The 24,017-nt window shown below is 41.6% G+C and overlaps 2 pseudogenes; one reads left to right on the forward strand and one right to left on the reverse strand.

The window, feature by feature from the left end:
• The first annotated feature begins 384 nt into the window (after nucleotides 1–384).
• On the forward strand, nucleotides 385–1,514 carry LOC142436735 (cytochrome c oxidase assembly protein COX11, mitochondrial-like; annotated as a pseudogene).
• Nucleotides 1,515–22,165: 20,651 nt separating this feature from the next.
• LOC142436736 (kelch-like protein 7 pseudogene) lies at nucleotides 22,166–23,093 on the reverse strand (annotated as a pseudogene).
• Between the last annotated feature and the right edge of the window lie 924 nt (nucleotides 23,094–24,017).

Genomic DNA, 24,017 nt, shown 5'->3' on the forward strand with positions numbered 1-24,017 from the left:
TGCTTTTTATTTTCCAAAAACCATTTTTGGGTGTGATAATGCAGATATCGTATAATTCCATAGCTCAATCACATCAAGACATATTGTACATTTGCTACCACAGTCAGTTTCAAAATATTTTCTTACTTCCTAAACTCTTTAATATCAACCCCATCTTACTCTGTCTGTCTCCCATAGCCCCACCCCACCATATCCTATTTTACTTGCTGTGTCTATAGGTGCATCAATCCCAGGTTTCATATTCTGAGAAAAACAGAAAAGATAATAATATAAATTCAGTAGGGTTACCACCAATGACAAAATACATCTGAGTAGAGTATACCCAATATGAAACAGAGGGAGAGAGAGAGAATGTTGAAAACCAGATCAGGTCTGGCTCATGGCATGGAGGAACTTGGAGCTGTGTGCCGGGCGCTGGGGTCACGCTGCGTTGCTGACCAGAGGCTAGAGCCCCTCCTCTGCCCATGGCGGAGTGGCACCCAAGCTCCTGACAGGGGACTGAGGCGGCTAGGGACGTCGGGGCTCCGGAGCCAGGCACTGGGCCTGCTTTTGCAGCCGCCTCAGGGGCCAAAGAGCACGAACCCGTTCATGCGCGCGCAGGAGGAGGCCTGGCGGCGCCGCAACAAGACTGTCCTCACATACGTGACCTCGGTCGCCATGGCCATGCTGGGGGCGTCCTACGCAGCGGTGCCCCTTTATCGGCTCTATTGCCAGACTACTGGACTTGGAGGGTCAGCTGTAGCTGGTCATGGATCTAACCAGATTGAAAACATGGTGCCTGTTAAGGATCGCATTATTAAAGTAACCTTTTTTTTCTTTTTTAAACATTTTATTAGGGGCTCATACAACTCTTATCACAATCCATACATATACATACATCAGTTGTATAAAGCACATCTGTACATTCTTTTCCCTAATCATTTTCTTTTTTTTCTCCTCTTTTCTTTTTTTACATTTTATTAGGGGCTCATACAACTTTGTCACAATCCATACATATACATACATCAATTGTATAAAGCACATCTGCACATTCCCTGCCCCAATCATTCTCAAAGCATTTGCTCTCCACTTAAGCCCTTTGCATCAGGTCCTCTTTTTTTCCCCCGCTCCCTCCCCGTTCCCCCCTCCCTCTAAAGTAACCTTTAATGCGGATGTGCATGCAAGTCTCCAGTGGAACTTTAGACCTCAGCAAACGGAAATATATGTAATGCCAGGAGAGACGGCACTGGCATTTTACAAAGCTAAGAACCCGACTGACAAGCCAGTCATCGGGATTTCTACATACAATCTTGTACCATTTGAAGCTGGACAGTATTTCAATAGAATACAGTGCTTCTGTTTTGAAGAACAAAGGCTTAATCCACAAGAGGAAGTAGACATGCCAGGGTTTTTCTACATTGATCCTGAATTTGCTGAAGATCCAAGAATGGTGAATATTGATCTCATCACTCTTTCTTATACTTTTTGTTGGAGCTAAAGATGGCCATAAATTGCCAGTTCCAGGCTATCATTGAAGTCAGCAACTAAATCTGCGTCCCATTTGTGATTTTTGAGAAATCATGTGTCTGACTTCTCAGAGATGAAATATTTCTACTATGTTGTATTTAATTATTGTGTACTGGTGATGGTTCAGCTTGCTTCCTTCCATGCCTGGACATCTTAACCACATTTAAAATCGAGAAAACAGGTTTAGCTTTTACCATAAGGAATCCACTTAAAGAGTGCCTACTTAAGAGTGACTGCCACCAAACTCTTAAGAGCTTGATAGTAGTAAGTAACTGTTTAGCTTTAAATATAAATATAAATATATATAAAGAGAGAGAGAGACTTAATGGTACGGCTTAATTCATTAGATTGCTTCCAAATTTTGGCCCTTCATACTTGTATCATTTGAACACTTGATGTTTATTTTTGGCTGTGCACCAGACTCTGAACAGGTTGATTATTAAATCTCTCAAACCAGTGGTGTTACCTGCCTTCAGTGTGAATAGTCATTATTGTTAGTCCTTAACATGAAAGAGGTGTGTTACTTGCTCAAAGATTGCATGTTTTCTTCAAATTCTTATTTGTTTTACTTTTAAGATCTAGGACTGCTTTATATTGATTGTACCATGTAAATAATTAGGTTGCAATTGTGGTACCATGAAATCTCTCTATATATATGATTAACTATGATAGTTACAAGTCCTTCAATGTTAAAATATGTGTGGGGTTGTATACATATACTGATATCGAAAGTCTACCTGTAAACAAACTCTAAAGACACATTAAATTATTTTAATAGTTAAGAAAAAAAACCAGATCAGACCCAACATGTATCAGTAGGGGGGTTAACTGAAAAAGTTTTAACCATTCAAGCCAGGTTTATCATTTTGTTCTACTATAATCATCTCTCCAATGCAATCTGATTAGTAACCAGGTGATTCCCATCCCTCTATTATGGACAGAGGGTAATCACCTGAGGTTTATTGCCTCGGTAGATCTCATAAATGTATCTTGCCTTTAAACATGTATCTTCCATTCTTTCTAAAGTTTAGAATAGTGTTATCATCTATTTCCTTTGAATCTGGTGACCCTAGAAAGGGACAATGCTATTTCTACTTTATCCTTTCTTTATTCTGTGAACACAATGATATCCCATCAAGATAATGAGGGGTTTATTGCTCATTCCTCAGATATATTAATGTATTTCCTTAACACTTGGAAACTTGACTTGTATTCACGCTAAAAGCTGCTCAGGTCTCATTCAAAATCACTAAATTTTAATGATATACCATGAAGTGTGACAATTTTATTTTACCTCACTTTCCCTAGATATATTATCATTTATTTTCTTAATATATTGAAAGCTGGTGTGTATTATTGTTAAAAGCTGTTCTCATCTCATTTAAAATCACTAAAGTAAGCTTTAATTGTATCAGATGAATTGTGATGATTTTATTTGTATAAAGCCTTTATTATTTATTGGTTCCACATTTTTCTGCTTACTGATAACTATTTAGCTTTTCTTTTATAATTGTGATTTGTGTTTATTGAATTTCTGGGGTCAGGCATGGATAAAAATCCAACTGCACTCTCCAAAACGCTCTGTGCCATCAGACACACACTGGGAAGTGGCCCACTGAAAGGGTAGTGGCAGCTCCCAGACTTCTGTGAAGCAGCAGGGGCCCAGAAATGCCAAACCCCACTGTCCTGCTGGGCAGAGTCCTGGGTGTGGTGTCTGAGAGGAGTGCTTGGGGGCCGTCTGCTCAGGAATGATGTCTCTGTCCACTTCCATAGGTGAATCCTCATTGATGCTGAGAGACAGCGGCATGGAGTCTGAACCCTGCCATTCCCGGCTTTTGCTCAAGGATCCTCCAGATGCCCACCCCAGTAAATCCCCTAGTTATACTGCCAATCTCTTACTGAATCTGTTCTAGACCACGTGGTACACAGGGTGGAAGCTCTTGTCAGTTTTTCCCTGTGATCTGTTATCTCAGGCACAGAGAGAAGAATCAACTCTGAAGGTGCTGACCTAAACTGGGAACAAGAAGAGAATGTATAATTAGGAAAATATAAAATATTGGAAATAGGACTTCATTTTTAAGCCTCATCCTGGAAAGAATACAAAAACACATATAATCAGATTTTCAGTGGTTTATTTTTGTTGTTTTGTTGTCTGGTTGCATACTGTTGCTTTGTTTTCCTCTGTCTTGTTTTCGTGCATGTTAGTGTCTCCACAGGTCTGTCTGAATAGGACAGGCTGGATGAACTATCTGTAGGGAAAAAAACTGGACCGACAGTTCTGGGGGGACTTTGGGTGGGGGGATAGGGGGGTAAGGAAGTAGTGTTAACAAACACAGGGAGAAGGGAACAACATGGGACCCCAAATGGTAGAGAGGGGGGAATGGCAGGCCTGGTGGGGAATGATCAAGGGTAAGGTTGTGTAGACAAGAGGTATACTCTAGCCCAGGTGGCAACGAGGCATGGTAGTAGGGCAGGAGGAAAGTCAAGGGAGATGGAGGAAAGAGCTAGGAGTCAAAGGGCATTTATGGAGGTCTAGACAAAGACATGTACATGCAAATATATATAGGAGGATGGGGAAATAGATCGATGTGTCTATATTTATAGGTAAAGCCCTGTCTATTAAACAACTCTTCCCCCCTCCTTGCTCTGCTGTGTCTCTACACGTGAAGTCATGACACCTGACTGGTCTGCACTCTTCTGAACGTTCTCTGTCAAACAGAGTCTCTCTTCAGAATCTTGCATTTCTCGCAGAGTTAAAACCTTGTCTTGTCTGGGGACCAACTTTTCTAGTTGGCAACTTCTTCCCTGAAACACGGTGGCACTTGACTCACTTGACTTACCCTGAGGTTTTCCTTAGCAATCAGGCACTGGATGAAGTGATGGTGTTGCTTGTAAGAGCGGTGGGGTTTGTGATGATCTTGGCCAAGGTGGGGAAAGACCTGGCTGATGAACATTAGTAGGGAGTCAATGCCAACTGCAGACATCCTGCCAGAGGCCTCAGGGCATATGTACATTAATGAAATACAGGGACAAGAGTGAAGGGCAGTCTCTGGTCGAGCTTACCGCTGCCTGTCCTTAGTATCTGTTGGACATTGCAACAATTCACAGAGCCCAGAAACATGAGGAAATCTACTCAAGGGAGGAGTGGGTGGAAAAAGGCACTGGATGGCATCATGGAAGAGGTGGATATTTGTGGGATAACCAATCCCCAACTCCTTGGGACAGATCTAGTATTAATTCTTCTAAAACATTTATTTACCACATATGAAAATGACCAAGGACATTGAGAAGGTTGATTAAATGGCGTCAGTGTATAAAAAAGTAATGTGTTTGGAGAGTGTGGGGTAATGAGGACACTGTGGGGTGAACCTGATGGTTTCAAAGAACTCTATACTGCCCAACCTCTGATGCACAGGATATATGGGAGCCTCAGTCAGGGCAGGAGCAATGAAGGGCTGGAGGGGAAGAATACTTGGCTCAGAAATGCTGGGCTGTCCTTTGACCATTCACAGACACCTCCTAGAAAACGTGCTCTCTCATTCAAAACTAACACAGAGATGAGTTCAAAAGAAGAATTGCCCTATGATGGCCTCAGAAGAAACAAAGGAGACTCTATTTATAAGCACAGGGCTTCCTCCTATGCAAATCATTCTTCAGGCAGTAGGTTAAAATCCCAGCCTTGGGCACTGAAGGCTATCAGTTCTCTTCTGACAGGGCTGTGGGTCCCTTGGGAAAGTACAACTGTAGGCTAAAGATGCTTGTATTACAATTAAATAAAACTATTTAATATGCACCTATAAAATTCTGACACGTGGATTTTTAAATGTTTGTGAGGGGTGGGGACAATTTGCAATCAAAACGCAAGGCAAACAGTGGACAAGATGTTTGCTCAAGTGAAGCACCTCTCCTTACTCTGCACAAGGTAGCACAATGCTCCAGGCCCTCAAATGTGTCCTCCGAAAACCATCACTTGTTTAGTCCTGATTCCCAGCCAGTGTCTGAGGATGTCCAGGGCATTAAGACAAGCCAGGTTTTGAGATACACAGGACAGCTCCGATGCACAACTATGGCTTGAGGACACTGTGATGTGATTGCTAGTTCATGCTGGACTGTGCTGACTTTATGGAAATCCCAGCCACCCTTTCCTCTCAAAACCCTTACTGGACACAGATTTGCATCATAGCTGAGAGATCCCTCATCTTTGCCTTGTCCCCTCTGTGTGTATCTGACTCCATTTGTGTCCTTCTGCACTTTAGAAATGGGAGCCCGTTTCCTCACCTTACAATGCAAAATTTATAATTGAGCAGTTGATACAAACCCTGACATCGTGAAAATCTCCAATGGAAGCTGTAAGATGGAGAGGAAGCCAGTTCTTAACTCCCCTCCACACTGTCTGCCAGACTGAGTCCTGTGAATCAGAGTCCTGAGCAATCCCTGAAGTCCATACCTCCCTTTAGGGAGGTTTGTGTACAGATTCTTACACATTCCCTTTTCCGTGTCTCCATTACTGAACTAGATTGAGGCTGTCCATTTGAAAATAAAAAATGTTCTTGGCTTTTCTCTGGTGACTGTCAATCAGGAATTCACAGTGTGTAGGTAGGCTATGGAATAACTATTACTTCAGGCCCTTCATGGAATTGGCTGATGACATCCATGCCATCACTGCTGGGGAGGGGTCCACAGGTTGGACTGCAGAATCTCAGAAGGGCCCTAGTCTGCCTCAAGTCTCCCAGAGCCACCAGCTGCATTGGACCATGCAAACACAAAGACATCCTGATCAGGAAAACCATCACACATGGTTTCACTCTCTTGTTCAACACCTTTTCTGTTCACTTTTAATATTGCCACAAGGGCATCTTAGGTCAGCAAAAATTCCACTGTGACTTATGTATAATCTTAGCTTTCCAGTAAATGGGGAGAACTGGACATCCTATGGGGTGTGTCCTCTCTCCTAGAGTTGAATACCTTTGCTAGTCTGGTTTTCATCAGCAGAATAACGTGTCATTTTGTGTGTAATTTACTATGAAAGTAGCTGACGGCAGAAATAGTGTCCTGGAGGAAGTAGCTGGCAACTAAATCTGTGGGAAAATATGATTTATTATTATCACATTTAACTGTAGTGTTAAGTCACACAAGAAACCAATAGAAACAGAGGACACCATATGATTCCCCCCCACCCCCCAGAATATAGGCCCTCTCATCTATAATATACAAATACCAAGATGTAGAAGTTAAAGACTCCAAAACAGGAAGTTATGGTCTCATGTGGTAAACTATAGCAACTGTGGGGGAAACAGATGAGGTAAAAACAGAAGAAGGTCGATCCTGGAAAGAGAGCAGAAATTTCTCCTGGACCCATATTGCCCCTGAGGGAGAAACGTGGATGTTTGTAAGGCCACACCTCAGACCTAGGTTCACAATGTTTCCCTAAGAATGACAGAACTTCAGTTAATTACCTCTAGCTTTAGCGGAGCTCCAGACAAAACTTACACTCATCAAACACAAGAGTGCTGGAATCCACCTGAGGGTGCTAAAAAGGTAAGTGCAGAGTTGTTTTCTCCCTTGTCAGACCAATGCCAAGAGAGAAAGAAAATCAACAGCACATCAGTAGAGGCTGGAAGACCTTGGCGTCCAGAAAGTAGAGAACCTCAACAATGATAGTCCTGAATTGAACCTCTAATTCCATTCCCTCCTCTGATCTTGGTTTTACCATTTGAAATCATGTGATCATACCTTGAAACTCATGAATTTAGAATAGCAATCAGCTGTGCCTCCCACGTTGGAGATTTTAAGCTTTAAGTTCAACACAGTAGTTTGGTTCCTTTGAGAACACCATCACAGGAGACTCTATGAAACTGAAGTAACGCTGGGACACTGCTGAATGTCAGAAGCCCTTGCCATTTCCCAATTCCTGCTATATGACAACATGCCCAAATTTGAGTGGAGCCTCCTTTGTAGGTGTTTTTTGTTTTGTTTTTGCTTCATTGTTTTGTGTGCGTGTGTAATTGTCTAGTTACACTCATGTCTATGTCCTAATGTGCTTTGTGGTCTCTCTGGTACTTTTTTGGCATGTATAGCATTCTATTGTGTGCATGTATCAACGTTTCTATAATTTGAATAAGTGATTGTCATGAAACCTTACAAAGTGATGGAAGAATATACTGTGAAATTTTCAGTCAATAATGTTGGCACTTAATAGTGACCTTTTCCCAGTCTCCTATTTCCCCTGAGTCTGATTGGAAAGTATTTATCTGAGCGTCATGAGAACTCTGATGCAGGGACACCTGACAGAGTCATTTCCTGCCCTTAAGGGACAGACTGTTTGTTGCTGTAAGACAGACTATATTCTCCCATTACAATATACTATTTAAATTCACAGATACCAGAAGTAGGCACAGAACTAATATTCTTAAATTAGAGAGAGATTCCCTAGGGAAACAGATTTAGCAGAATCCGCAGATCCCCACAGGAAACCAGCCTTGAAGCTCCAGCTGCACCTGCTCCTGGGTCTGAGCCCTGTGCTCTGTGGGTCCTGAGCGCCCCCTGGAGACCACTGTCCTCTGTGCAGGGAAAATTTGTGTATGGCCTCTCACTGATTTGCGCCCATTGGGTGTCTCTTGCACAGTAATACATGGACGTGTCCTCAGCATTCAGGCTGTCCATTTGAAGATAGAGTGTGTTCTTGGAGTTGTCTCTGGAGATGGTGCATTGACCCTTCCACCACTATTAATACCCGAGACCCACTGCAGGCCCTTTCCTTGAGCCTGGCGGACCCAATTCATGCCATCCTTTTTGATGTTGAATCCAGAGGTTACACAGGAGATTTTCAGAGACCTCCCAGGCTTTCTCATATCGCCCCCAGACTCCACCAGCTGCACCTCACACTGACCACCTGCAAACAGACCCACATACAAACTAAATCACTCACCATCACACACACACACACACACACACACACACACACACACAGTACGGTACACCACAATTACCATGTGAAATAGCCAAAATGAAAGCCAGTGTTGCTGCAAAATTCATGATGTGTCCTCTGGACAAGCTCCTGTCACGAAATGGTAACAGCAGAGACCCGGAAACTGGAATGTCCTCTGAGATCTCAAACATCAGGGGCTGTGGCTGGTTTATCAGCAGGCAGAGAGCTGCATTTGCATCTTCCCTGATATTTAGAAGCGATTGTGTAGAGATTATGGGCAACTCTTCTCCCTCAGACTCAGAGAAACACAAGCATTCTCAGGAAAATAGAGCTCTTAAACAGGTTCTGTACCAAGTATTTCTTTGTTGCACATTATTATATTTTTTAAGAATGTAACTTTCAAGTTATAAGCTTTATATGGCAGACACAACAGCCTTTGCCATCTGAGAGGTCACAGTGCATCCCCTCTCGTTCCCCTCAACCGCTGGATAGGCATGATGACAGTGAGCAGCTCTATGATCCGTTTCTTATGTGGGGACATTATTAGATTCTTTTTCGCCTTTCACTGTCCATAAAATCTGTGGAATGGTGTCTCTTCTCTGATTTCTGATCTGGGAGATTCCAGCCGCCTTTCTTTTATCATGAGCATTAAAACTGGGTATTTATCACTTTAATTCGTCTTCTCTGTTTTTGTTTAATTGGGTTATTTGCTGTGCGCCTTCTGTGTTGTTAGGTGAGTTTTTAATATTTATTAGTTTCTACCCACCTACGCCTGCCCTGCTAACCTGAGTTCTCTCTCTGATTCTCTCCCACATGAGTGGACAGCTGTGCCCTCAGTGTGATTGAGCTCAGATGCAAGATAACTGATTTGTGGGTATTCTTCTGGAGTTCGAGTACCAGTTCCATAGGGATGGGAGGCTGTTTTCTGCTACTAGAATATATTGCTCACAACTACTCCAACCTCTTCTGCAGGTTTTGGCAGCTCCAGCTCTGGCATTCAGCAGTCACCAGAGATAGCAAAGTTTACGTTGAGAATCTGAGGGATTCATCAATCCTAGGCCCAAATCTTGGACAACTAGGAAGAGGGAAAATAATTACTGATGACAAGTAATGGAAACCTTATTATGTCAACCCATTTTGGGAATCTGGAAACTATCAGAAAGAAGTAACCACTTGGCAGAAGAATCTCCACAGGTAATTCATGACTACGGACAAGGTTTGTGGATCCTAGAGGACCCTGTCCATGATGTAATGTTTTCCACTAGGTTTGAGATTTTACCTGGAAATTGATGAGATGTTCTGCATTTTGGAAGCCCCAAGAATGAAGTAGAGACAATCCAATTCTTCTCAGAAACTGAGAAGAGAAAGTCTGACCCCCATCATCTTCTTTGTGATAACACCAATCCCAACCTCACTGTCATTAAGGTGATTTCGAATCACAGTGACTCTATAAGACAGAGTATATTTTCACATTGAAAAACACACTCAGCCAAACGAAGTGTGAAACAAGTTAGCGACACCACTCTAGCTGAGAAAAAAGACAGGAGCAGCATGAAAGTGAAAGGGTCTGCTTTACTTGAATCAGGCAAGAACTAAACCAGAACATTCCTGAAGGAAAGCTCCTGGGGGAAAAAAGGTGGGAGTGGTTTACAGATTTAGCCAAGGAAACAAACAAGTAACTGGGGTGTTCCAACATGCTGTGGCACCATCTCATATCCTAAGGGGAGGTTCCTTGGTCAAGCTGTGGAGTTTACATTGCCACACAAAGTTAAGCATGTTGGGGTATGGCCTCAAACAGAATGTCCAATGTTCTTAATTGTTCTTACACTGTAGTAAGATTCTCCTTAGTTATTATAATCACAACAAATATAATCTTGGAACAAAAATTAGTTATCGAAGATAACTTTTTCAATCCCTTGGTGTGTACTATATTTTGCTCAAATAAATAGTAAGTTTATTAATATTTATTATTTGTTTTATTTCTTTTTAGGAACTTGATAGTGATTGGTAGACATCGATGGTCATGAAATGTACATATTACATTTACTTTTCTATTCTTCCTTTCAAAGATAAGCAAGAGCTTTCAGTAAATATCAAAGACTTTATTGAAGGAAGAAAACAATCTAGGAATGGACAATAATAATTGTAAAGAATCACAAAGTCCCACAATGAAAGACAATTTTCAGAGTTTAAATGCAGAAGGATCCTGCAACATAAAAGAAAATTTCAATCCTTTGAGCTTTATTTCACTTGGTTCAAACAGACAAGGCAATATCAAGGCCACTTATAAAGACTGAGTCATGTAACACTTTTTTTGTTTTGCTTTGACTTGAGCTATTGGGAGAGAGAGTGAATTCTCTTCCTGGCAGCTTGTTGTGAGAGGAGCTGGAAGGAAGGCGGGTGTCTGGAGTCTTCATGAAGTATGCTGACTTTTCAAAGTCAGTTCAAAATAAACAGTAATCATAAACAACAACAAAATTGGAATCTGGCCAGCATCGTTTGGTCTTCTTTACATTGAATCCTAATACATAATGACCTCTGCAATCCTTGATCATCATCAGCAAGTGTTTCAAGTCCTCACTTTCAGCAAGCAAGATTGTGTTATCTTCATATCACAGGTTGTTCATAAGCCATAAGTCATAAGCCTTTTTCCAGGCCTGATGCCATATTCTTCTTCATACCAGTAACTAACTGGTATCAGGTCTGAGATCCATGAGCAGTTTGTTAATGCCACAGCACCACTGCTCCCCCAGGAAGTTTCTATAAAGCTGTTTCTTGAATCAAGTTGAATGCAGGCAACTGAATCAAGTTAGAAAGCAAGCAAAGATCATGGCTACTTCTTAGGAAGAAATTCTAGTAACATTGGGAATGGCCTTAATGAGGAAAAGGCCAGGACATTTGAGCTGATTTTTTTTTTCCTATATGACAACGCACCTGCTCAATCTTCAAGAGCATCAAGGGCTGAACTCTGAGAATTTCATGAAGAAACCTTACGTCATATGCTGTATAGTGCTGCGGTTGATCAGAAGTTACACAGTGGGCCACTCCAGAGAAACTCTTACTGGTATGATACATCAGTGCTCCCATGTGGGGAGATGTCGCCCTGTCGTGCCAGTGGCCTGTGTTATTGGTTTCACGAACTGGGAGACAGCAGACACTCTGTTCTCTGGTGCTGAGTTGAGAGATGCTCTGAGACTCCTGCTCTGCAGCTGCATCAGGCTGAGGGTTTCTGCCCCTCTCAGGAAGGAGTTTCTCTCACTGTGTCTCTTGCACAGTAATACATGGCCGTGTCTGAGTCCTTCAGGCTGCTCCACTGCAGGTACATGGTGCTGATGCAGTTTTCTGTGGAGATGGTGACTTTTCCTTGGAAGGATGGGTTGTACCTGGTATCAGCATCACTAGGATAAATTATCCCTATCCATTCCAAGCCCTTTCCAGGTGTCTGCTTAATCCAGCCAATCCAGTTTCTATTAAAGCTGTACCCAGATGTCTTACAGGAGATCCTCAAAGACTCCCCAGGTCTCTTCACCTCTGCCCCAGACTGCACCAGCTGCACCTGAGCACAGACACTTGTGGAGATAGGATTGAGAGATGAGAGACTCCCTCTGCACACACATCCTCCATTCATCTCAAACCTGTGGTGATCCTGACCTGGGAGAAGAGCAATGAGGAGATCTAGGGTGGCAGACCCCATCTTGCAAGGAGGATGCAAAGGAATCACACTGAGTTCACCAGCTGGGTGATGAGAAACCTTCCCCTGTGGAGGTGGCCTGTGGGTCTAAAATGGATGTCTTCCACTTTGCATATTTCTGCCCTGCCCTACGTGTCAGACTCCTCCAGCCCTATAACCCTGGATACCCAGGTCTTGGGACTCCTGGGAGGGACAGCACTTAATCCTAGTAACATCCTGCAACACACACATGCAGAGAGAGAGAGAGAGAGAGAGAGAGAGAGAGAGAGAGAGAGAGAGAGAGAGAGAGAGAGAGAGGGCGGGGAGACAAGACTGGCACTAGCACTAGAACCTCACACACAGAGAGCTTTGAACTGTGACTCCACTTAGTGCATCTCTCATTCACACTCAGGCGAGAGTGGTTTCAAACCCAGTGTGAATCTGCAGCCCAAGGAGCCTGGGTCTCTCCTTACTGTCTGTGGGGAATGATGTCCATGATGGAAGGTACCTCTGTCTCCTTAGTGAAGACTTTGAAGAATCTCATCAACTGAATGACCCCTTCTAAATAGACTCTCAATAGACTCTCAGGTGTGTCCTAGCGCCCAGGTCTCTCCTGTACTTCCTGCTGCCTGAGAAGAGGAAACAAATCTCAGGGAATGTCAGCTTTACTCGGAGTGTCAGACAAATCTGTGCAGATTAAAGTCAAAGATGAGTGTGTCACTCTGAATACTCATGGTCAACCTGGCCCTTGTCACCGTCTCTCTGACAGGGTAGCTGTTTGTTAGAGAAGTTAAAAATCCAACATGGAGAATATCTCACCTTCATCAGTTTCACAATCTCATAAATTTCATAATCTGTCTAAACATTTCTCTGACCTACTGTGATCTAAACTAAAGAAAACCATCAGTTTGTTAACTTTTCTCTCTCTCAGGAGGAGGCCTTGGGGCTCAGGGACACAAGACCCGCTGAGATAACAGCGCACAAAGACAATGTCCTACATCTGGGCTTTGAGAGTAGTGACTGGGGACTTTAAACCACACTAGGTGCAGCTAATTCTTTCACCCTTTCCAGAGTGATGATCCTTGAAGACACAACGAAACCATTCGTCCAATGTTGTAATGAATCATGGATAGGAGTCTCCTGATCTCTATGACCAGAAGAAATAGGTGGTGCCTTGCTATCAGTACCCACTTCTTTGGAAAAGATAGCGTTAGAAGGTCTTGGGTAGAGTGGGACAAAAAGTGAAACAATACACACACACAAAAGAATAATACAAAGACTAGGCTTCCTTGTTGGGTCGATTTGTGGAAGTCCTGAGACCATGGCTTCCAGCATCGCTTCAGGTGTGGGACTGAACTCACCCCTTGGAAAAACTTCCAGTCAAATAATTGACAAGCCTACCTGGGAGCAATAATCCTGGGTAGATACAATTACCTTAAAATAATCTAAGTTCTGTGATTAAAAGGGCAACATTTATCCAGGGGAACATTCAGAATATTTGGAAAGCAAAGGTAATTGTAACAGGAGTTTGTGTGTATTACAGTCAATGAAATGAAACAAGAGTGTATGAATAGTTGAATGAGCATTAATCTTGGTAAATCTTCCCACAATCCACAAGCAAGTGTAAAGATAAAAATAAAAAATAATATTAAAACGTTTCCCTTCAGTTCTCCTCTGATGGGGAGAAAGCACCTCAGGTTTGTGCACTCGGGGTCTCCCAAGAAAAGAGCAAGGACCCAGAGAAGATGTCCTAATTCCATGCTTCATTCTCCTCCCTCTGTTCTCTGGAGTTGACGGTTATGCTAAAAACATCTAAATCTTGGTTCTCAGAGACAGGAAGAGGAATAAAAACCATAACACAGGGGAAAATTGAATAGGGAGGCCCCAAATTCAGGAAGGAAACCTGTATCTTGCTCCCCATGCACTGAGTCTTGAACTGGGTCATGTGCTGTTTGTCCCGAGACCCTATGCAATACATCCCAACCTTCCCTTCGTGGTGCTTACACTCTGGTCTCACATAGCTTCCCTGACCTACTTTTATCTGCATCACCACACACATCAAATAACTGATATGTTCCTGTTGTGGGGACCCAGGTACTTGAGACAATCTCTTGAAGAGTGAGTCATTGTTTTATAACATCCTTCCTCCTTATGACACACTGCATGTAGTAGTTTGTGCATTTAGTCTTCAATTTATCTCAGTATAGACAAGAGTGTTCTGTGAACACCATCTGTCTGGACTCAGCCCAAACCCCTGAACCTGAATGCACAATGACACTGGTGTCTGTTGAACGAGTTTCTCTTTCTCTCTGTCATCCATCTATACATATTCCTATCTCTGCTATCTTTCTATCTATTTATCTATCTATCATAAATCTATTAATTGGTCCATCAATCTGCTGAACTATTGATTTAGCTGTCAATTTTCTCTATATAGCCTGTCCATATCTTGTATCTCTCATCTATCTGTATTTCTATTAAATATCTATGTGTTTCTATTCGTTTCATGCTTCACTTTATTTCTGAAATATATTCCAGCCTAACGGGAGCAATATGTTTTGTTTTGGGTTGAGTATGCTATATATTGGTCATTGATTCTAGTTTTCTAGACCCATTTATTTGTTTGTTTACTTATTAAATTCTTGTTGTTCTCATGACTTAAATTCTTGATGTCCTCATGGCTTTTTATTTAAATGTTAAGACCAAAATTGAAAATATTGAATTGAATTACTCCACTATTTGGTGGAGTTCAGCAATTATTTATTTGTTGTAATTAAAATATTAGCCAGAATTTGTATGGTGTATTTTGAAGGAATAATGTTATATTCTCACCACCTGTCTGTTAGTTCATCATACTGTGGTGGCTTGTGTGTTGCTGTGATGCTGGAAGATATGTCACTGTTATATCAAATGCCAGCAGGATCACCCAAAATGAACAGATTTCATCAAAGCTTCCAGACTAAGACTAGACAATGCAGAAGGACCCCACTACCTTCTTCAGTGGAAGAAGCTTTGAAAATCTTATGCATACTTTTGAAGCATTGTTAAATACTGACAGCATAAGAAAAGGAATTAGGAAATTGTTGAAACTACTGTTAGAGGATGGACCCCTCATGTTCGAGGGCACTCAAAATGTGACTGAAGTAGAGCTGGTTTCTTGGAGGGGATTCAGCCATGAGGATGTAATTTGGGTAAAGGCTTTGGGAGTGGAGCTGTCAGGATCTTCCTTTGCTGCTGGGGCATGACTCAAGGTAAAGAGAAAGAGCCGCAAAAGTCTTCTAATGATCAAAATTGATAATTTGCATACTATAAATTTAGGAAGATTGGAAGGGGCAAAAGATGAAATGGGATACTTGAAGGTTAGTTGGTATTCTAGGCATTAGTGAGCTTAAAAGGACTTAAATGGTATTGCAAGTTGATCAGGAAACCATAAGATTTACTACGCAAAGAACAACACAATGAAGAGAAGGGGATGGCATTCATTGGCAGGAAGGATCTTGCTAAACACATCATGAAATACAGTACTGTTTGTGATAAGATCATGTCCGCCTTCAAGGAAATCCAACCAATTCAACTATTATCAAACAGTACTTGAAACATGCATTTGCTGTAAACACTAATATACAAATAAGTGAGGTATAACACTAAGAAATAAAAATTATATTTTATCTGCTCCTTCCCACTTTCTGCCGTTGAGATTTCAATTCCATTATTATACATCCTACCTGCAATAGTCTGATTTTAAATATTTCTTATACAATAATCTTGCATTCCTTTGTCATAAAAAAATAGATAAATTCCTTGGGGGAAACAGTGCGATGGAGAAGCATCCCCAGATCACAAGAAGAAACCAGCCCTGAAACCATGCATGGGCACCTGCCCCTGGGGTATGACCTGCGATATGTGGGTTCTGAATCCCCCCTGCAGCCCAGGTCTCTCCCAGCAGGAAGTTTGTGTCTGGGATCACACTGACTCCCTCTTCCTCTTTTCTCACAGGGTACTAGATGGTCTTGGCTTCCATTTTCTCACCTTCTCTCTGCCAATAAACTGTGTTTTTTTCATTGTGTCTGGAGGTGGTAATTCGAACCTTCATGGAGTCGGCATAGTTGTCAGTACCGAGATGTAAGTGTTTACACAGAGAGATAAGGAAAGGCTACATACCAAGGTATTTTTAACCTCCCCCCTTGAGGGGCTGATTTAATTTCACGGTATTATAATGATAATTTCACAGAAAGTAATTGTCTTTGTTTCTCATCTCTAAGTTCATAGGAGGTAAATAAAGAGAAGATTCAACTAAATATTCTGAGTCACTGCCTCAGCGAGTACAGCTGCCCTGCCCTCAGGTGTCCTGACGCTCTCGGGATGTGGATTTCTACAGCGTGTGTCTCACACAGGAAGAGGTGGCAGTGTCCTCGAGTTCAGGCTGCCAGTCTGTAGATAAACTGTGCTGAATGACGCATCCCAGGAGATGTCTTCCTGCCTTGTGTGAAGCCCGGGGCATATGTTGACTTCCCAGCGTGGGTACTGATCCAGTCCTTCCACTAAAGGCCTTTTCCTGGTACTTGTCACACCCAATTCGTACCATAGCTGGAGAAGGTGTATCCGGAAGTCCTGTAGGACACCTTCACCTACTCTCGTGGCTTCTGCACCTCTGCCTCAGATTGCACGAACTGCATCTGGGCATAACACCTGTGAGGAGGTAAACCAGAAGGTGAGGGCTCTGGAGCTGCCACAGTGTTTTCTCCAGCCTCATCTCTGTCTTATCTTACCCAGGATGACTGCCAATAGGAAAATAAAGCTCCATAGTCACTCCTTGATGAGTGCACTTCGGTATCAGTGGTTCAAGAGCACCCTATAGGGCAATGTCCTTGCTTATTGCTGTATCGGGGGGATGGTTTCAGCTTTCAACTCTATAGGGCACTTATACATGCTCATAATTCACATTCATGAATGCAGTTCTGGTCTACATCAGGTATAAATAAGAGATAACCTCGAGAACTTGACAGAGCCACACACCAGGATAGCTCCGCTGCTCATCTCAAATGTGGTCTGGAATCCTGATGGCTAGTGGTGGGTGTATCTCATGATGTGGGTTGACAGCTGGTCATGACGGGTACAGATGTATCCATTTATACACGACCCCTATAATTTCTCTCACTTCATAGATGAGATCTGACACAATCAGCTTCTCATGGAATAATACAGATCATTCAAGGGGGCCATTCCTCTGTGTCTGTGATGAGGTATAGCGATTTTTCACTGATTCACTGTGGTGGGTGTGGGGTAAGTCTTACTCATTTTACTGTATCATCCTCAATATTACTATACATGTAATGAGTGTGTTTTCATAAATAGTCAGCTATATCTTCCATGAACTTCTATTTTTTTACTCATTTAAAATAATGTATACCAAAATGTTATTTTAATAGGCATAAAATTTTCTTATTTCCTCTCCTCACATAAAAATCAGCCTACAAAATATTTTATAAGAAAAATTGAAAAGCAATCAATTAAATAATATAAAATATGTAAAGTATTCAGAAAACATACAAAACCAAGCAATACATTCTTTAAAATATGATGAAATATTATTTTATCATGATAAGTCTGATAGAACTCCCCAAATAAATTTAATAATTTTGCAAGATGTATTAAAGACAGATTAACAAGATTAACATAAGTTGTAAATTTTAATGTAAAAATGATATCAGTGTTGTGAAAAAGATTAGTGAGAGCCCATAAGATTAGGACATATCTCTCCAAACTCAGATATTTTTGTAGTATACAGTACCTATTTTCTGGGGCGGAGGGTGTGGGAATCCTTCCTTGCTGAATAGTCCTAAAACAATTCAAGTGCTCAGGGCTCGAGGAAACTTAGTAACCATTGGATACACTTCATTTCAAGGCCAGGGAACTGGTTTCTCAGGTTTCAGCTTGAAGAACCTAGGGACTGAGAATAGGGTTGATCAAATGTAGATCAGTTTCCCAGTTCTGGGTGATGAAACATCCTATACTATCAGTCCATTCATCCCTCTATAATGTGTAGTCACGTGGAGATGACCACAACTTTCTGCCCACGTACAAACTCTAGGCCTTCTCTGGATACCTGCCACTCCATTTCTACTCTGGACCCCTGCTCTGTCTCTCTTGGACTGTCTCCTCCTCTCTGAGTCAGGCACCTGCTTCTTATTTTGCAACATGAACCGTGGGTGCACAGATGCTAGGAGTCCGTGCATGCACCATCAGAGAACTGAAGTGAATTGGCATATCAAATGCCATCCGAAATCTAGAGGAGGTCTATTCAGATGGGAACAACTGTGTTCTGCTTACCTGAATCAGAAGCTACTAAACACATGTTTTTGATAAAACAAAAACATAAATTAAAATTTTATAAATTGCTAGAGAGAGTACTGTTTACTGAGACAGTGAGAAAGTTCTGGGGCCAGTCATTAGTGGAGCCCCGAACTTTGTGAGCTTTGAGTATAAAACCCCTCCAGATTTTCAAGTGAACATTCAAAATAAGCCCTGTGTTTCAGACACTGGAGGGAGAGACTTTTATCAACTCAAAAGATTTCTCACCAGAGAAAGGTCAAATCCATTGACTTTTCATAGCTGGAGGTAAAATATTTCCCCTATCAACCAGACACCCCTTATCCTACCCATGAGACCTACGTGCGAAGGTATCGTGAACAGATATTAAAAGTTCAAACATACAGGAGATTTTGCAATGAAGGAAAGGCGCATGGACAGGCCAAACTATAAACTACACCACAGGCATGAAGGTCAGAGCCTTACTGCCCAGCTGATATAAAAGGTTCAGACTCAATCAGAAGAACACACAGAAACTCCCTGTTCTCCCACTTCATCACCATGTAGATTCCCAGCATAACAATCCTGCATTACAATTTAGAATGGGAAGAATCTGCTCCCCTGAGGAGAAAAAAAAACAACAAAACAAAGCAAATGACATATAGCAAACACTTCTATGGTCTAACTCTTCCAGGTTATCATGAATCCCCATAAAACGTAGTTCTGAGAACAGGGTGAAAAATGTTCGTACCTCGAGGAAACACTAAGATAAATTGTCATTTATCTGAGTACATCCATCTCATTTGTAGACTGATTTTCTGTGTTGCCATATCTCAAATTTAACTCATTATTCGTATTGAAGGTTTTCAAATTTTATTTTATGTTGAAAACTGAACTGAGTATTTTTTCAATCTCTGAACCTATTAATATTCTTTGTTAAATCGCTGTAGCTTGTCCAGTAGAAGTGCGCAGGACACACGGGTCTGGAAATGGAGTGCTGTTTGAAACAGAGTCCTTCTTCCTAGGAGAGGAGACCGTGGGACAAAATTATCTGCAGAGCACATTGAAATCTGCAAACTAAGAGTGAGGAGACGACCATGATGGATGCATGGATTGTGATAAGAGTTGTACGAGCCCCCAATAAATTGATTTTTTTAAAAAGAAGAAAAGAAATGTCTAGGAAATAGTGATGATGACATACGTACAAATTATCTTGATACAATTGATGAGTGGGTACAAGAACTATAAGAGCCTTCAAAATGTTTTGTTTTCTTCAAATAGTGAGGACACTTAAGAGATGATCACATTCTAATAGAGAGTAAGTGAAGTGTAGCAATGAATACAGAAAACAGAAATGACAATTAATTAATTTCAAAATATAATGAAAGTAGTATATGAAGCCATAAGGTTCAGGAAAATCTTCCAAGTTTAAAAGGCAAAATGAAAATTATTTATGATTCCACTAAGTAGTATCATAAAGAGCAAACTTGCCATTATCCAAAACAGTTGACTAGACTAGAACTCAGATTAGGAGCACCAGGAGGAAACATGTGTTTAATATCTGTTAGGGAGAGTCCAGACTGCATCACTGATATGTTGTTTTGTATATGTATCGTCCATTTTGACTACAGGTCACCCTTTGTAGAGACTGGAACTGCCCCCATAGGGATCTCTAAACTGTAATCTTTTTGGACACAGATTGTGAGTTTAATTGTGCAAGGGGCCAGCTGGTGGGTGGTACCTGCTCACCTTTCAAATAGCATCCACGATCGTGAACTTTGTGGCACCAGGGATTGCTACATCATCACTTACAAATATGTAGAGAAACACAGTTTACAACAACTATTAATTGACATGTATAATATTTAACTGTAAGCAAGGGTTTTTCCATCTCAATCCTATCCTCCACCTAATCTGGGCTGAGAACAGTAACCTCTATCAACAGTTTCTGAGCTACGAGCCGGAATAAAGGGAGAACATGCTTTCTGTGACGTTCATAAAGATGACTTCATTATTTTCATTCCTCTTTTTATTTAGTACTGTTACACCTGTCTTACATTCCTATTCATGCTTATGCAAAATGAACCACATAGTAGATTTCAACAGATGAAAATGTTTTTCTCTATTATACTATTATTTATGAAAGTGCTTATTAAGAGAACATGTGTTCACAATCTATTTAAAAAAGAGTTGTTGGTCCTAGTTTGAAGACAAAAAAGAAATTACCTACCTTTGCCATGTTCACACTCACAATCCAACATTCATTATAAAATACATAATCAATAGAAAATGTAGACAAGAGCCTTGAATGACTTCAGGGTATGTAATAAAATTCCCAGAAAAGGATAGAGGCATCGGTCTTAAGCAGAATTGGAAGTTGTCTCACATCTGAACGTCAGTAGTTTGAGAAATACCCAACTCACCATTATCAATAGGAGAAATATATCCCAAACATCGATAGGTATGGTAAGAGGGAAAATAAAATAAAAATCTAGGTTTTCTATATAAGAATCTATCAAGAGTGTACCAGGCCTAAGAATGGCCTGCCATTTTGTCAAACTACAGTGGACACAAAAGGCCACGGAACCCATCGCCTAAATTATGCAGAGATATCAAGCCAAAAGAGGAGCCCCCACTTAAAATGAGGAGCACAAGAAATAGTCTGTCATCTCTAAAGGAGAATTTTCCAATTAGAACACCGAAATGGCAATGGTGAACCTTCCTTGAAATGCACAATGGTTAATATATTTCTGCCCAACATACTCACCCTTCTCTTTCCCTCAGGATCATAAAGCAATCTTCCAAAAGTTGTGAAAAAAAAAAGAAATCTGGTTATTTTTAATTAAATTTCTCAGTGAACTATTTGAAATCCAATTATCCTCTTTTCATAGATTGAAAGTTCTTCTCTCTTCCCTGGCATCCTCAGAATGGTATGATTCACCTTTAAAATAGAGTGCCAAGAAGTCATTTCTTGACAATATTTGAAAAAAGATTAAGATTTCCTTTTCTATCATTTTTCAGCCAGTAATTAATACAGTAATTCCTCCTGTCATCATTTAAATCCAAGGAATATATAGAGATAATAGTGTATAAGTTTATTAGCTCCAAAAATATATTGACTTAATTCTGGAAAATTATATGCTACCACTGAAAATGTTCTCTGACGGAAATCAATTTAATAATAAGGAAAAGCCACCATTCCTGGCAGGTATAGGGCAGCTATGGGAGGGTCTCAATGAATGACAGCTAATATCATTCCAGATTTCTGAACAATGCCAAGTATAAGAATTTAAAAATAATTACCAAGCAATCCTATTTAATAAGTAGCCTACTTATATCAGAGTATAAACTACTGTTCACTTTGCATGAGGCAAGGTAAATAATTTCTAACAAAAGCTGCCTCTGCAATTATTATATTAGAAATAATTAATATGAAAAAATATAAATAGGTCCTAGTAAGTGGCAAAATATTTCCAAGGCAAAGTTTTATAACAAAAATAAGGGAGGGTGGGCACATTTAATATAAATACTGAACATATTGTGATGGAATTCTAATAATGCTGGCTTTTGAGAATAACATACTTTATTGAATGAGACTTTTTTTGAAAATTTGGGGTCAATTCTTCAGTTACTTAAACTGTTCTACTTGAAGACTAAAAACATGTGGTTGGATATACAAAATAGTTATCAACACAGGTAATTTTAAAGAGCAAAACATGCATCAAATGAAATTCTGAAGTTACATTCTCACTTCAGGATCGTGTGCCATATGCACCTTTTTCCAACTTTGGCTTAAAATATCTACAAGACTGTGGTCTTCGAGGCCTTGCTCCATCTGCCAGTTCTTTCTGATCCTCAGGAGACAGTAGATGATACCGCATTCCATTCATCACCATCTTAAGGCACTCAGGATTGTCTTGAATGAGGGATTCAAATGGGATGGTTTTACATAAGAAATTTTTTTGAGATAAGAGGAAATCTGATGTTAGCAAGGACATCCACCATAAAAGGCTGGCGATTCGGCGCATCATATCTCAGCCACCTGACGGTAGCATCATAAACCTCCTCCTCTGCGCTCACGGTCAGGGAGTCCTGGTTGAGCAGACTTGTTACTAGCTCAGCATCAAGGTGGAGAAACTCCTCAGTTTTGGAAACGTCAGGGAAATTATGGTCAATAAAGGCATCTGCAGTGGCTTTCAACTCAGGACAGTCTAGACGCTCTGCTAGAATGGTTAGACCGAGACAGTTTGAAGCATCCACTTGCTCTTTCAAAAAATCAACACACATGTTCTTCACAGGTTCCATCTGGTACTGGTTTGCGGCATCCAACAGAGACTGCACATTGTTGGTATTCACAGAAACCCTTGCAGTGTAAGAAAATTCCACCAGGTGTTCAATAACGTCAGGGTCTGCGTCTTTGAGTTCTACTTCAGAGGATTTTGATTCGAGCATGCCAGTTGTGAACATGACATTAAAAACTGGGCTGGCTGCAGCCAAGACCACACGATGAGCAGGGATCTCTCTTTCCTGGACCACGAGAATCACATCGCAAAAAGTTCTCTGCTTTCGCATGCCATTCATGACTGCCATGGAGCCCACCAGAAATTTCGCTTCTTCCCAAGTGTCAGGTTTCTTCTTGGTCTTTCTCTTGCTGCTCTGTGACACCCTGGAGCCTGACATCCTCCCTGAGCTCGACTCTTGTCTGAGGTTCTCCGGGCTTGGTGCAGATTGTGGACTGCAGACTGCGTTCCGGCAGGGGTCCCTTCTGTGTGGGCCGAATGCTGAGGGCAGGCTGACTATGGAGGCGGCGGCGGCTCACCCTCTGCGGAAACACCAGGCTGGGCTGTGTGGTTCCGGCAGCAGCTCCAGGGCAAGCTAGGCTGCGTCAGGGACAGAGCTGTAGCAAGGTGGTGGATGAGCCTAGGATTCCGAAAACAAGACATTTTTTGGTAGGGAAGAAAAAAAGGCTAACAAAGAGAGAAAAATAAAAATTCTTCTATCCATAAAAAAAAGATGACTTGGACACATACCAGAGGGACTCCGTAGAACCCAGTCAAGGAGAGTTGCTTAGAGGGAAATTCACCACTGCTGGAACATAGGAGGAACATCACAAAGGTAAGTAGCCACAGACCCATGGGGTTTTGAGGGCTTTTGGCACAGCTCAGTGGAAGCCTGCTGGGGCGTGACCTTGGCCCCGCCACTCTATCTGCTGGAGCAGGGACCATCTGGAGCCTGTAGTGGGGATTGGTCTCAACACAGCCACAGTATGCTTTCACCTGCCTCAGGGCTTGGACAGGACCCGTGCAGCTCCACCTGTAGGGATCAGGGTTCAGCTACACTGTTGCTTCTGCTTACATCTCTGCTCTCTGTTCCTCCACAGCCCTAGAAGGCTGTTCAGGGGCTTTTTCACAGCACAGCCACAGCTTGCCACTTCTGCGTCTGGGCAGGGACTAAACCCATACCCTGGCAGCTCCACTGGCAGGGATCAGGGTTCAGCTACATTGTTGCTTTTGTTTATATCTCTGTCTCTGTCCCCCATGGTCTTTGAGGGCTGCAGAGGGACTAAAGCCTTGCAGCTCCATGGGTGGGGAGTGGGACTCAGCT

Source organism: Tenrec ecaudatus, unplaced genomic scaffold, assembly GCF_050624435.1.
Source record: "Tenrec ecaudatus isolate mTenEca1 unplaced genomic scaffold, mTenEca1.hap1 Scaffold_554, whole genome shotgun sequence".
NCBI classification, from domain to species: Eukaryota; Metazoa; Chordata; class Mammalia; order Afrosoricida; family Tenrecidae; genus Tenrec; species Tenrec ecaudatus.